This window comes from Balaenoptera borealis (genome assembly GCF_965194805.1).
Source record: "Balaenoptera borealis genome assembly, chromosome: X".
In the NCBI taxonomy this organism is placed as follows: domain Eukaryota; kingdom Metazoa; phylum Chordata; class Mammalia; order Artiodactyla; family Balaenopteridae; genus Balaenoptera; species Balaenoptera borealis.
The window spans coordinates 78606919-78622175 of NC_138881.1; the positions used below are offsets into that span (position 1 = coordinate 78606919).

Consider the following 15257-nt stretch of genomic DNA (forward strand, 5'->3'; position numbering starts at 1 on the left):
GGCTAGTATATCCTAGCTGAGAATGTAAATGTCATGTGTAAGAGTTGATAATGAATGATGATAAATGCTCTGAAAATGATCCAAAAGAATGTTGATTTCTTTTCCAGCATTGTGATCTGATAAAATATCCTTGAAATAGACATTAAATAGTATATTTCAACTTATGGAATTCACTGCTCCAGGATGTCATAGAATTAATCAAATGCCATGAGTAGATTAGGGGAACAAATGAATTGTATAAGCATGTGAATGAAAGTGAAATAGGAGCAAATGAAGCAAGTATTTAGGTATAGTGTATATACATACAATTTTTTGTCTATGTATCCCCTATATATAGATGCCTTAGGGCATTTAAAAGATGTTTTTTATGAGTTGGAAACCTTAAAAACCATAAACTGAATCTGATTAAATTGTGCCTAGCTTAGATGGTAAAGAATAGTCTATTTTTTATACAGTTTAGTAAATTTGAATTATAAGATGAAGTAATAAATTCAAATTCTGACAAAATCAATTAATTCTGTTTAGCTGTTTCTCTGAACATTGAAATGAGCTGTTTTTCATGTATTTCATAAAATCGTTTTAATCATTTTGATAGTTGGTGTGAATTATTTGGTTTATCTCTAGTTTTAGCTAACATATTACATTTATAGTCCATCTGATGGTCATGTACATAAAGAGTTAAAAAGAGGAGTAACAAAGTTCATTGAGTTCTTACTATGTACCAAGTACTAATCTAAGCACTTGAATGTGTGTAACACACGAGCCCTATGAAATACATTTCTTTATATCCTATTGCCTAGGTTAAAAATAAATAAATAAATAAATAAAGCCCAGAAACACTAAATAAATTGCCCAAGATCACCAACCTAGGAAGAAATGAAGCTAGGATTCAAGCCCAAGCAGTCTGGCTGGAGAAATCCAGTTTTAACTGTCTTTACTGATTACCATGGCTGTATTGGTCAGCAAAGCAAATAGCATTCTTACCAGTACACTTATAAAAGATTCAGAAATGCTATTTAAAGTAGAAATCTGGGGCAATTAATGAAATTAGACTTCATAGTAGAGAAAGTGAAAAGGAGTTGAAATAGGGATTAGCACGTTTAATAACTTCAGTCGTTCAAACAGACTCCAAGAGTCTATATGGAAAGATATGTGGTAAAGATTATTTGACTCTAGAGATTTTGATTCCAAGAAAGTTGGTTAGTTTTTAGTACTGCTTTACTTCCATCAGCGTTATGCAAATTCATGATATGTTGGTGATTATGTGTTCTTCAGATACTTAGCAGAATCACAGAAAATCTCCACTGAGGAGAAGAGTGGAGTGATCTATTTAAAAAGAGGATGTTAGAAATGACAGAAAGCAAGTTGAAATCCATAAAGTAGTAGGAAAACTGATTAATATTAATACATATAAATAATCTCTAAGAATAAATTGAGGAATTAGACAATAGAAGAAAATAGACCCAAATAAGAGAAGTTTCTTCAGCCAAAACACTGTTTTAAAGGTGTTAGATCAGCCCAAATGTCTATAGATAGCTGTGAGATATAGAATATTTAGTGCATTAACGTGATAGAAAAAAACTTGGTAGAAATGTGTAGAAATTCATTTTAAATATTAAAAATGACCAAATTTAGAAGCTTATCTGATAGGGTAATTGCTCTGTGTGTGTGTGTGTGTGTGCATGTGTGTGTGTGTGTATGTGTGTGTGTGTGTGTGTGTGTGTGAGAGAGAGAGAGAGAGAGAGAGAGAGAGAGAGAGGACATTAATAAGAGAATAAAAAAAAAGAAAAAGAAAAGAATTTCCCCTAAGGAACTATGGTAAGATATACAGTCATATAATTCTGTAAAATAACAGATTAGACAATGCAGGAGGGAAAGATATTTGGGAAAAAAAGAGTAGGGACAAAAAAGGAGATCCTCTTCAAAGAGACACTTCTTTTTGTTTCTTGATCAGAAGAGAAGGAAACTTCTCAAGTTGGGGTCTAACTTGTGATTGCTGTCAGTAGCCCTTAGCTACCAGATGCAACAGAGCTGGTGCCCCTGTCACAAGCTCCAGTCCATTTAGGGTTTAGTTTTTCATAAAATTCCCAACAGAGTGAGAACTATTCGTTGAGTTGGAACTTGGTTTAATGCCATAATTTGGCCCTTGATGCTGGCACCACAGGGCATGGTGGGTAAGCTCTGAAGCTGGCCTAATGTCTTCCTAGAGTTGGTCATTATAGTGTAAATTTCATTGTGGTTACGGTGTTCAGATATGAAATCTAAGCATAAAATTTATATGCAGATGGGGGAATTCTGTGTGGCCATTCTATGGTTAGTCATTAAGTAGACTTCACTCTCTAAATATATAACATTTGAAAGCCCAAGAAATTCTAAAAGAAATATTCAGAAACAGTGTTCAGGAAAGGGAACTTCAGTGAACTTAGTCTTTGGGGTTCATTATAGGTAGCATTTTCACTTATCTTTCTTTTTCCCACAAAGTTGTGTGTGTGTACAATCGTTAATCTTAAATTAACTGTCAACATATATTGGCATGAAAGAAAACATTTTGGAAACTTTTTCAGTTTGTTCCAATTAACTTTTATATAATAAGATGCAGTAAAAGTATGTGCATGTTGGGCTGCCAGAAAAAAATTATGAAAGGCAGAATTAATTATGTTGAAAACAGTCTGCTAATGTACTAGGCTTAATTAGTAGTAACCTAGGAGTGGAGTTTACACAGACAGATTTTATTTCATTAGAAGGCAGGCTTTTCTAATAAAATGGAATGAGCTATCTAATGAGGTAGTGAGATTCTCAATACTGGAATTTAAAAAGCAAAAGATAGATGGTCACTTATGGAGGATTATGTTGAAGAAGTTCATAGTAGGTTGTACTGTATTAATTCCAAGGCTACTCCTACCTGTGTTTTTAAATTTTTATGATTTATTTAGTAATTTCTATTTGCAAAAGAAACAAGTCTTTCGTCAAGGGTTGGGTTCAGCAAGACATCTAAAAGAGTATTTTTCCATGTTTGAGAAATGCAGTTGAATCCCACAGAGAAGTCGTATTTTAGGGAGTTAATTCTCCACTCAATAGAAATATACACCATATTATTGTTTTAGGGTCTGTTCCTGACCAAAACTGAGCCAAACAAAAATTGTGGATATGGAACACTGTACATGATTATGTGTGGGTTTAAAAGAAAGAAAATAAATGACAAAAAATGGCATGGAGTTTTGTGATTTTTGCGGAGAAAGAAAAGGAATACTAAGGGAGAGGTGGTAGGAAGGGAGACAGAGAGAGAGAGGTTAGAGAGAAAGGGAGTGAAAAATAGGGAGGAAGTATAGTAAAGTATAGTAAAGATGAAGGGGAGAAACTTGGGAAGAGGGCGCAAAGGGGAGGTAGAGAAGTAAAGTTAAAAAGAAAGAGTGACAATAAACAACAAGGTCTTACTGTATAGCACACGGATCTGTATTCAATATCCTGTGATAAACCATAATGGAAAAGAACATGAAAAAGAATATATATATGTATAACTGAATCACTTTGCTGTATACCAGAAATTAACACAATATTGTAAATCAACTATACTTCAATAAAATAAATTAAAAAAAAACAGTGACAGGTGGAGAAGAAAATCTGGGATCGATGGAGAGAGGCAGAGATAATCTACAGCAAGAGAGAAAAGAGGGAAAAGGGAGGGAGAACATGAGGGTGGAAAAGAGAGAAACACAGGTATGGAGAAGTGTGTGGAGGAGAGAGAGAGAGAAATGAGACACAAAGAGATAATTTCTAGAGTTACTCTGTACTGAGACATACTGATCATTAAATAGTATCTACTTAATAATGTAAACATCTTACAATCATCCTATTAAATTAATGATTTAATTACAAGTAGCATTTCAAATAGGAGGTATAGACTGCTTGTACTCCCTTTCTCCCCACAAGTCTTACAGGAGTGTCGGGCTTCTGGAATTACATACCTGTTGTTAACCTTGATTCCTTCACCTTTGGGTGGAAAATCCTCCTTTAGTGACCAATACTGAAACGATGCATTTTCTGCACATGTCATGAAAAATTTTATCATGAAAAACATTATTTCACTTCTTGACTTCCTAAACATCACTGTTTTGATTATAACATTATTTTGGGATCATCAAGTGGGGTCTTGATTCACCTATTTTGAAAATCCCATCTAACTGGTAAAAGCAGACCTATGCCTTGCAAAGCAGTTACTACTTATTAATCTCTGATTAGAGCCAAGGGAAAGACTGAAGTAATAAACAAACCAAGCTGTATTCAGAAAGTTCAGACACATCAGAGAAAATTATTTCCTTGGGAGAGAGAATAGGCTACTCATTGACTAGGTCTTCTTAAAGAAAGAGTGAACTACCCTATGTTAAAATATCAGAGGGTGTTTATATGTATACTATTATTTAATGTTAGTGGATTTTTATTACAATATAGGCAGTTCAAATACTTACAATACATTATTTCAACCTTCAAACATGATTTAGTGCAGTTCTCTATGCAAATATTTGAAGATATTCCGCCCTTGATGTATTTCAAAACAAATTTCTCTAGGAATAAGGAATCCAGCATATATATAGGAAAGAAAACATTAATGTGAGCTAGTAATCTTGATATATTTAGATGCATTTTTATTAAACTATACTCTAGTTTCCTAGTTTGTTGATAAAAATCAATGCATATTTATGAACTGCTTAGGTAGTAAGCAATTATTTCTAAATTTGTCAGTGAATAAGAATTGCAGAATGGGATAGTTGCTGTGAATAAGTGAATATTTTAGGTGTCAGACATGCCTAAGCAAATTGCTTGAAATCAGTGTTAAATTCTCCCCTTCAAAAAGTTTCTAGAGAGAAAGTAATAACAACCATAACACATGAGCAATAAACACAAATCACACACAAAAATATCAGGTTTCTGAGTAGAAACATTCTTTTTTTTTAAAAATATCTTTATTGGAGTATAATTGCTTTACAATGGTGTGTTAGTTTCTGCCTTATAACAAAGTGAATCAGTTATACATATACATATGTTCCCATATCTCTTCCCTCTTGCGTCTCCTTCCCTCCCACCCTCCCTATCCCACCCCTCTAGGTGGTCACAAAGCACCGAGCTGATCTCCCTGTGCTATGCGGCTGCTTCCCACTAGCTATCTACTTTACATTTGGTAGTGTATATATGTCCATGCCACTCTCTCACTTTGTCCCAGCTTACCCTTCCCCCTCCCCATATCCTCAAGTCCATTCTCTAGTAGGTCTGCGTCTTTATTCCCATCTTGCCCCTAGGTTCTTCATGGCCTTTTTTTTTTTCCCCCTTAGATTCCATATATATGTGTTAGCATACAGTATTTGTTTTTCTCTTTCTGACTTACATCACTCTGTATGACAGACTCTAGGTCCATTCACCTCACTACAAATAACTCAATTTCGTTTCTTTTTATGGCTGAGTAATATTCCATTGTATATATGTGCCACATCTTCTTTATCCATTCATCTGTTGATGGACACTTAGGTTGCTTCCATGTCCTGGCTATTATAAATAGAGCTGCAATGAACATTGTGGTACATGACTCTTTTTGAATTATGGTTTTCTCAGGGTATAATAGCCCTTTTGTTAGGTGTGTTTTCGAGAAAGGGTGATAGCAAAGTTGTGGTTAAGGATATGTCTCCGTCCAAAGAAAACATTCTAAGTCTGTTAATTAGGACAATAGACCTAACATCCCAGACACATTATTCTTTTCTTAAAAGATAGCTAAATATTTCACCTCAGCTATTTAACTCTTTATTTCCTTTTAAGATGGGCTTTGTCTTCATCTTACTCTTTGCTGTTCCCTTTGTTAATTGTCCCTAACCATGGGAATGCTATTGTAGAAGAATTGCACAGCCCAAGTGATAAGAATCATTGATTAGTGGCATTCAAATTTTGCCAGCACCAGGGGAAGACTTCGTTCCTCCAGGATTGAGTTAGAATAGTACCCACAATTAAAGATGTCTGTCAACTGCTGTTATGCCTCTAGTTCTAACTTTTTAAAAAGATAATCTGCTCTTTTTGAGAGTGTGGCTTATTTCCCCAGAGATATGGAGGTCAACCTTTGTTTTTTGCTAAAATTGGAAATTCTTGGCATAACACTCCTCTGTTAGCTAGATTGTTGCTGACTGGTGTAAGGTTTATAGACATTAGTTATAGGACATCGTCTACATGGCTCTCTGGGATATGCTAAAAAATTGGAAAGGATTGAAGTTAAACAGTAATTGGTACACTTCTGAGATGAAAAGTAGACTTTCCTGAGTAATGTTAGCCTTCTTCACATTTATCTGGTTCACGCCCAGATAGGAGCTTATTTGGCCTCTTATAATTATCTCAAACTCCTACAAATTACAATTGCATTTTCATTCCTGACTTGTTTATCATTTTGAAACATATAGCTCCTCTTTGAAATATACAGCCTGCCCCTTAGAAAGTATAATTTGAATAACGTTGGAAATGGTTCCTTGCTTATGATTTTTGCCATTTGCCATTAACTTGAAGATAACATTTTAAGTTATTTGCTTGGATTTGGTCTTTGAGAATCCTGAAAGGAATGATCTATGATTGATTTATGATTTAAGTTCAGATGTAGGCTAGGTTTCTGTATTATTATAGCATCAAGCCTTGAATGAGTAAAAGTTCATAGCTTATCTGTATAAAAGTATTATTAAGAAAATGATAATTGGATGGGCTTAATATTTTATCTCTTTTTTTGGATATTCAGTGAGGATGCTTACTACTTTCTCACTGTTAGTATTAACTATTATTTCAGTAAGCTTAAATATGTTACATGTTATTTTAATTATTTAGATAATGACTTAAGTACTTTAATTCAAAGTCACAACTGGCAAAAGAATAATTTTTGTAAAATTAAAATAGCTTTAAGAGTCTAGATTGCAATGCTATATAACTGATTATATAATTACCACCTAATATTAATCCATCTTTCTAAGGCTATATACAGATTTTGTACATGAGGTTGGGTTTAAACTCACTGACTTTTTTCATTCAACTCTCAATATACATAATAAGAAGGGAAACAAAAGAATGAGCATCTTGCATATGTCTATAACTCAGTTTACATGACTATTTTTCCTTTTAACAGTAATATACACCAATACTGAGCTGTTATATTTTCAGAAGCATAGTGGAATTAAAAAAATTTTTTTTTCTTACCTAGTACATGAAATTATTCGCTTTCCTCTTAAGTACTATCTGTCTAATTATCTGATGCAATTTGTAAAACGAACATGCCTGGTGATTTAAGTCAGAACAATGTTTCAGTGCATCATAAATAGTAAGAAATATTAAAAGTACAAAATTTATGCATCATGTAGAAAGTGAAACAGCATTTACTTCAAATGAATGCAACCGCATTTAGGAGGTCTGGATATTGGCCGCTTGTGATATTACTGCTATCAGTTTTACTAATTTATTTTATCCACATTTTTATGAATCTAAAAATATGTGAGAAAACATATTTGATAATCCTGTGTTAATTTCAATAATCCTCTGATTTCTAATTGTGATTCTGATATGCATAGCTTTCACTATATGTGTAGAGTAGTGATTACATTTATTAGTTGGTCTCAGTTTAAAGCATTACTGTATCACTCTTTGCCTTTAGTGCCTGTACATAACTTTCCTTCATCCATAGTGTAATTTCAGCATATGACATAATTTCAGCCATTTTTCTTTTCTTCATCAATTTAAAAAAATTAAGCTCAATTTCCTCATGCAAATAAGACCTTTATATCTCATGCAATTGAATTAAATTCATTATGTATGTCTATTTGTCTAGTTGGGCCAATAAAGCCACCATTAATTTTAAATTGGCCATTTAATGTTATGTAATTCTTCCAATATTGAGAAAACTAGCACTAGGACGTGACATAATGAAACTGTGCCAATCATTCAAAAAATGTATAAGCTTCTATTATGTACACATCTTCATGTCAAATTTTCAAAAGAATGATAATATGCATAAATAAATACTGTCTTGAATCAAAGTTATTACAAGTTCCCTTTAATAGCCAAAGGTTGGAGAAGTCAACGTTGCCTGAAATTTCTGAATTGGAACCTGAATGTTTTCACAGGGTGCCTCCTCAGAAGCACACTTGTGGTTTATAAAACTACTTAAAAACTTCTGCCTCAGCCCAAGGTGGAGTAAAAGGGACCAGCTTTATCATACCATCTGAAACAACCCAAAGAGAGAGAGAGAGAGAGAATGTATAAAACAACATTTCTAAAGCTGTGAACCTCAGGCAATGAAGGACAGTGATCCCTTAGAGACAGGAAACAAATGAGGTAAACTCTAAGATTACCACAGTTTACAATCCTGAGGGAGTTTCCAGGGCACAACACAGGGAGAGGTAATCCAGATGGAGCTTGGAAACTCCCTGAGTTGAGGAGACAGAGATGGGAATCCAAAGAGACCAAGGTGGCTAGAGTTTCTAGGGCACAGTGTTGAAGTGAAGAGAGCTACACAGAAAGGAAACTCTGGGGATCAGTAGAAGGTCTCCCTTGGGTATTCCTCAGTTTACTCATCAGTGTCTGTGTGAGGAAACCATCTGAGGCCAGTGAAAAACCATCTGGTAGTATTATAGAATGGTGTCAGTTGCTTGCATAAAGCTGGGAATAGTACTTGTTCCCACCAGCCAGACTGGAAAAATTCATACTTCTGGGGTATTGAGTAGAATACTCAGGAAGGTCCTGCTTAGCAGTGGGGACTAATTAACCCTAGATGGAGTATTACTTTGGATTTATCCAACAAATAAAAGGAAGACTTGACCAAACTATTTCCAAATAAATGAAATGGATCCCAGATAAAAGCTCAATAATATTTATGAGAATAGAAAAATATCCAACAGCCAAAAAAGTGAATGCAAAATGAATGGCATCCAAAGAAAGATTACCAGGAATACACAAAAGCAGGGCAACATAACCTATAATGAGGAAAATAATCAAAAAATAGAAACTGACCCAGAAGTGACACAGGTATGAGAATTAACATAAAGTGACATTTAAAAATTTATTATAATTGTATTCTATGTGTTCAAAACATTAGGTTTAGATATGAAAGACATTAAAGAGACAAATCAAACTTCTGTAGATGAAAGCTACAATCTATGAGATGGAATTAACACAGGATGGGATTAACATCTGATTAGACATGGAAGAAGAAAAGATTAGTTAATATGAAGAAATCATGATACAAACTATCCAAAATGAAATACAGAAAAAATGAATTTAAAATAATAAAAAGAGTAACTGAGCTGTGGGACAACTTTAAGCAGCTTTATATATGGAAAAGCTTTATATATGAACTGGATTCCAAGAAGGAGAGATGTGAGATAGGCAGAAAAAATATTTGAATTAATAATGGCAAATTTTTCCAAACTTCATGACAATTATTAACTCACAGGATCAAGAAGTTTAGTGAACCTCAAGCACAAGAAACATTAAAAAAAAACTACACCAAACTCATAATAATAAAATTTCTCAAAAGCAGCCAGACAAATGGGACACATTACATAGATAGTAGCAAAGATGATGGTAGACTTATTGTCTGAAACAATTCAAGTGAGAAGATGGTAGAGGAACATCATTAAAGTGCTAAAAGAAAAAAATATATATAGCCAGTGAAGATATCTTTTAAAACTGAAAGCAAAATAAAGATATTCTTGACATACAGAAGCTGAAAGTATTTCTTACCAGCAGACATGCATTACAAGAAATGTTAAAGGAAGTTCTTCAAGCAAAAACATAAGATAAAAATGTGGGTGTATATAAAGGAATGCAGAGCACTAGAAATAATGATTACAGGGCAAATATATAAGATATTTTCTCATTATTTAACTCTCCTTTAAGGTAACTTGACTAAACAAAATGAAAGACAATATATTGTGGATTTTATAGCACACACAAGTAAAAAGTAAAGTGTATTTCAATAATGGCTAACAGCTGGGAGAGGAAAAATGGAAGTACATTATTGTAAATTTTTATATTATATAAATTAGTATAATATCAATTGAAGATATCTGTGATAAGTTAAAGATATAGAAAATTAATTCTAAAGTAACCACTAAAATAAAAATTTAAAAAATATCTAAAATGACAACAAGGAGGATAAAATTGAATCATAAAAATATTCTATCTAAAAGAAGGCAGTAAAAGGAAAATGAGAACAAAGGACAAATAGAAAACAAATAGCAAAATTATTAACTTAATCATAAACATATCAATAATCAAATTAAATGCAATGGATCTAAACACCTTAATTAAAATGAAGAGACTGTCAGATTCTATTTTAAAAAACTAGACTACTATAATGCTGCCTACACAAAATACATTTTAATTTATTTATTTTTTCTCTGTTACCCAGTTTTATTGAAGTATAATTGGCATATATCACTGTGTGAGTTTTAGGTGTGCAACATAAAGGTTTGACTTACATATATAATGAAATGATTACCACAATAAGTTTAGCTAACATCCATCATCTCATATAGATACAATAAAAACAAATGGAAAAAAAGAGAAAACAAATTTTCTCCTTGTAATGGGAACTCAGGATTACTCTCTTAACAACTTTCATACATATCATACAACAGTGGTAACTATAATCACTATGTTGTACATTACATCTCTAGCATCTTATAATCAGATGTTTGTACCTTTGGTGAAGGTCAATGGGATAAAATTATACATCAGTAAGAGAAAGACATCTGGAAAATGTGTCCAAATAATTGAAAACTAAATAACACACTTCTAAATAAGAAGTGTAGCTCCAATAAGAAAATGTTTTGAACTGAATGAAAATGAAAACATCGATTTATCAGAATTTGTGGGATGCAATTAAACCAGGAAATAGGAGGACATTTATAATGCTTTTATTAGAAAAGAAGAAAAGTATAAAATCGGTGACCTCAGGCTCCATTTTAAGTAACTGGAAAAAGAAGAATAAATTAAACTCAAAATAATAAGAAAAAAGGAAATAATAAAGATAAAGAAATAATAAATACCAAAGCCAAAACCAATGAAATTGGAAACAGAAAAACAAAAACAAAAACCAGAAAAACAATCAAACCAAAATTTGATTTTTTGAGAAAAATTAATAAAATTAAAGTTGATAAATCCTTAGCCAGATTGATCATAAAAAAAGAAGAGAGGGGGCTTCCCTGGTGGCGCAGTGGTTGAGAATCTGCCTGCTAATGCAGGGAACACGGGTTCGAGCCCTGGTCTGGGAAGATCCCGCATGCCGCGGAGCAACTGGGCCCATGAGCCACAACTGCTGAGCCTGCGCGTCTGGAGCCTGTGCCCCGCAATGGGAGGGGCCGCGATAGTGAGAGGCCCACGCACTGCGATGAAGAGTGGCCCCCGCTTGCCGCAACTAGAGAAAGCCCTCGCACGAAACGAAGACCCAACACAGCTATAATAAATAAATAAATAAATAAATAAAGTAGCTATTAAAAAAAAAATAGGTCTCTCTAAGCTATAAAAAAAAAAAAAAAAAGAAGAGAGAGAATACAACTTACTAGTATCAGCAGTTAGGGAGGTATGACATCACTACAGATTCTAAAAATATTTAAAAGATAAAAGGGGGATATTATGAAAAACTTTACACCTATAAATTTGACAATTTTGATGAAATATTAAAATTACTGGAAAAACACAAACTACTAAAGCTTACTAAAGGAGAAGCAGATAAGCTGAAGTTACTCATATCTATTAAAGATAAAGAATTTATGGTTTAAAGCCTTCATGCAGAGGAAACAAGACCAGGTGGCTTCACTTGTGAATTCTACCAAGTGTTTTAGGAACACAAAACACTAATTCCACAAAAAAAAATCCAGAAAATTGAAGTGGAGAGAGTATCTCCCAATTCATTGTATCAGTCCAGGACAATCCTCATACCAAATCAAACATCAGCAACAAAAGAAGACTAAAGACCAGTCTCCTTAATGAATATAGATGCACAATTCTAAACAAAATTATATCAAATTATATCAAACTCATCATCATATACATCATGATCAAGTGGGATTTATACTAGAATGGAGGAAAGGTTTAACCCTCAAAAATTAATCAATACATTTTAGCATATTAAAAAGAAACTAAAGAAGAAAACAAACCACATGATCAGCATAAAGTTTGCTGAAAAGACATTTAACAAAATCTATCATCTGATCCTTATAAAACTTCTCAGCAAGGTAGGAATAGAAAGGAACTTCTACAACCTGATGTAGGGCATCTATGAAAAACTTAGAGCTAACATCACAATAGTGGTGAAAAACTGAAGGCTTTCACCTGAATATCAAAAACAAGACAAGGATATCCATTCTCAGCACTGATTTAAACATGATTCTAGAGGTTCTAGCAAATGCATTTAGGCAACAAAAAGAAATAAAAGACATTCTTATTGGAAATGAAGGAATAAGACTGTCCACAGACAGCATGATTCTCTATGTAGAAAATCCAATGGAATCTACACAAGAGCTATTTGAACGAGTGAATTAGTATGTTTGCAGAATACAAGATCAATTTACAAAAACCAATTGTATTTCTTTACACTTGCAAGGGATAAAGAGAAATTGGAATTTAAAATAAAATAATACCAGGGGGAGGGATAAATTAGGAGTTTGGGATTAGCAGGTACAAAAACTACTGTATATAAAATAGATAAACAGCAAGGTCTTATTGTATAGCACAGGGAACTATATTCAATATCTTATAATAACCTATAATGGAAAAGAATATGAAAAAAAATATATATGTAGAACTGATCACTCTGCTGTACACCAGAAACTAACACAACATTGTAAATCAACTATATTTCCATTTAAAAAAGTAAGTAAATAAATAAATATTTAAAAAATGAAACAGTACCATAAAAATCCTAAATAGGGATAAAATTGACAGAAACATGCAAGACATTACTTACTGACAGAAGTCAAAGAAAGTCTATTAAATAGAAATATACTTTGCTTATGAGTCAAAAGTCTTGTTATTGTTAAGATATTAATTCTCTCACAAGTTTATCTGTAGATTAACACTACCCCTTTCAAAATCACAGAGTTTTTTGAAACTGACAAGCTGATTCTAAAACTGTTGTGGAAATGAACAAGACCAAGAATAGCCTAAACAACTGTGAAAAAGAGGAACAAATTTAGACAGCTAACAATTCAAATTTCAAGACTTATTGTAAAGTTACAGTAAAGAAATGCACGTAGTATTTATAGAAGGGTAGACACATAGATCAGTGGGATAGAAAAGAGACTCCAGAAATAAACCTACATGTTTATGGACAACCAAATTTTGACAAAGGTGCAAAGGTAATTTAAAGAAGGATAGTGGGGGCTTCCCTGGTGGTGCAGTGGTTGAGAGTCTGCCTGCCAATGCAGGGGACACGGGTTCGAGCCCTGGTCTGGGAGGATCCCACATGCCGCGGAGCAACTAGGCCTGTGGGCCACGATTACTGAGCCTGCGCGTCTGGAGCCTGTGCTTCGCAACGGGAGAGGCCGCGATGGTGAGAGGCCCGTGCACCGTGATGAAGAGTGGCCCCCACTTGCCGCAACTAGGGAAAGCCCTTGCACAGAGACGAAGACCCAACACAGCCATAAATAAATAAAATAAATAAATAAAATTAAAAAAAAAGATGCATTACAATTCCCAGGATGTTCTTTAAAAAAAAAAAAAAAAAAAAAGTGTTCAGATGACAGAGCACCTAGAAACCATGCTATAAAAAATAAAAATAAAAAAAAATAAAATAAAAATAAATAAATAAAAATAAAAAAAAAGAAGGATAGTATTTTCTTTCTTTTTTTTTTTTTTAATTTATTTATTTATTTATTTTTGGCTGTGTTCTTCGTTTCTGTGCGAGGGCCTTCTCCAGTTGTGGCGAGCGGGGGCCACTCTTCATCGCGGTGCGCGGGCCTCTCACTGTCGCGGCCTCTCTTTGCGGAGCACGGCTCCGGACGCGCAGGCTCAGTAGTTGTGGCGCACGGGCTTAGTTGCTCCGCGGCATGTGGGATCTTCCCGGACCAGGGCTCGAACCCGTGTCCCCTGCATCGGCAGGCAGACTCTCAACCACTGCGCCACCAGGGAAGCCCCAAAGGATAGTATTTTCAATAAATTGTACAGAAAAAAATGGATACCGAGGTGCAAAAAATGAATATTGATCCATAACTTGCAACATATACAGAAATTAACTCAAAATAGATCATAGACTTAAATGTAAAACCTGATACTATGAAAATTTTAGAAAAAAAACAGGAAAAAATATTTATGACTTTGGATCAGGCAGTATCATTAAATATGACATCAAAAATCATGATCTGTAAAACAACAAATTGATAAATTTAACTTCAAAATTTAAAATCTCTTCAAAAGACACTTAAGAGAATGAAAAGGCAAGCTGCTGATTAAGAAATAAATTTGCAAAGCATATATTTGATAAAGGATGTGGATTCAGAATTTATAGAACTCTCAAAACTCAAAAATAAGAATGTAATTAAAATATAGACAAAAGATTTGAACAGATAGTTCACCAGAGATGGTATACAGATGGCAAAGAAAGGCATGAGAAGATGCTTAGTATCATTAGTCATTAGGGAAATGCAAATTAAAATTGTAGTTATACACCAGTTAGAATGGCTAAAATGTTAAAAACTGACCATACTGACCAATCATTAGCTAAGGGTTGGTGAGGGTGTGGAGGAAGTGGAAAACTGCTAGTCTAAATGCAAATGGTACAACCACTTTGGTAAACAGTTTGGAAGTTTATTAAAATGATAAATACACACCTGACGTATGATCTAGCCATTCCACTCATGACTACTTACCCCAAATAAATGAAAGTTTATGTCTCTATAAAAATTTGTATAGGAATGTTTCTAACAGCTTTATTTGTACTAATCAAAAATGGTAAACAACTCAAAAATGTCCATCAATAAGTGAATGGATAAACACACACTGATATATCCATACAACAGAATACTACATACTACTTGGCAATAAAAAAGAAATGAATTAATGATACTTGTACAATTCGGATGAATCTCAATTATGCTGAGTGAAAGAATCTAGATTAAAAAAGACTACATACTGTTTGGTTCCATTTACATAAAATTGTAGAAAATGCAAACTGACCTATAATGACATACAGCATAAAAGAGTGGTTACTTACGGAGTGGGGAGTAGCAGGGATCTTTGGGGTGATG

The 15257-nt window shown here is 33.6% G+C and overlaps 1 protein-coding gene across 2 annotated transcripts in view; it reads left to right on the plus strand.

The window, feature by feature from the left end:
* The window catches only part of PCDH11X (protocadherin 11 X-linked), a 523932-nt gene that overhangs the window by 117579 nt on the left and 391096 nt on the right, over positions 1-15257 (plus strand). The gene's annotated exons all lie outside the window — the stretch shown is intronic.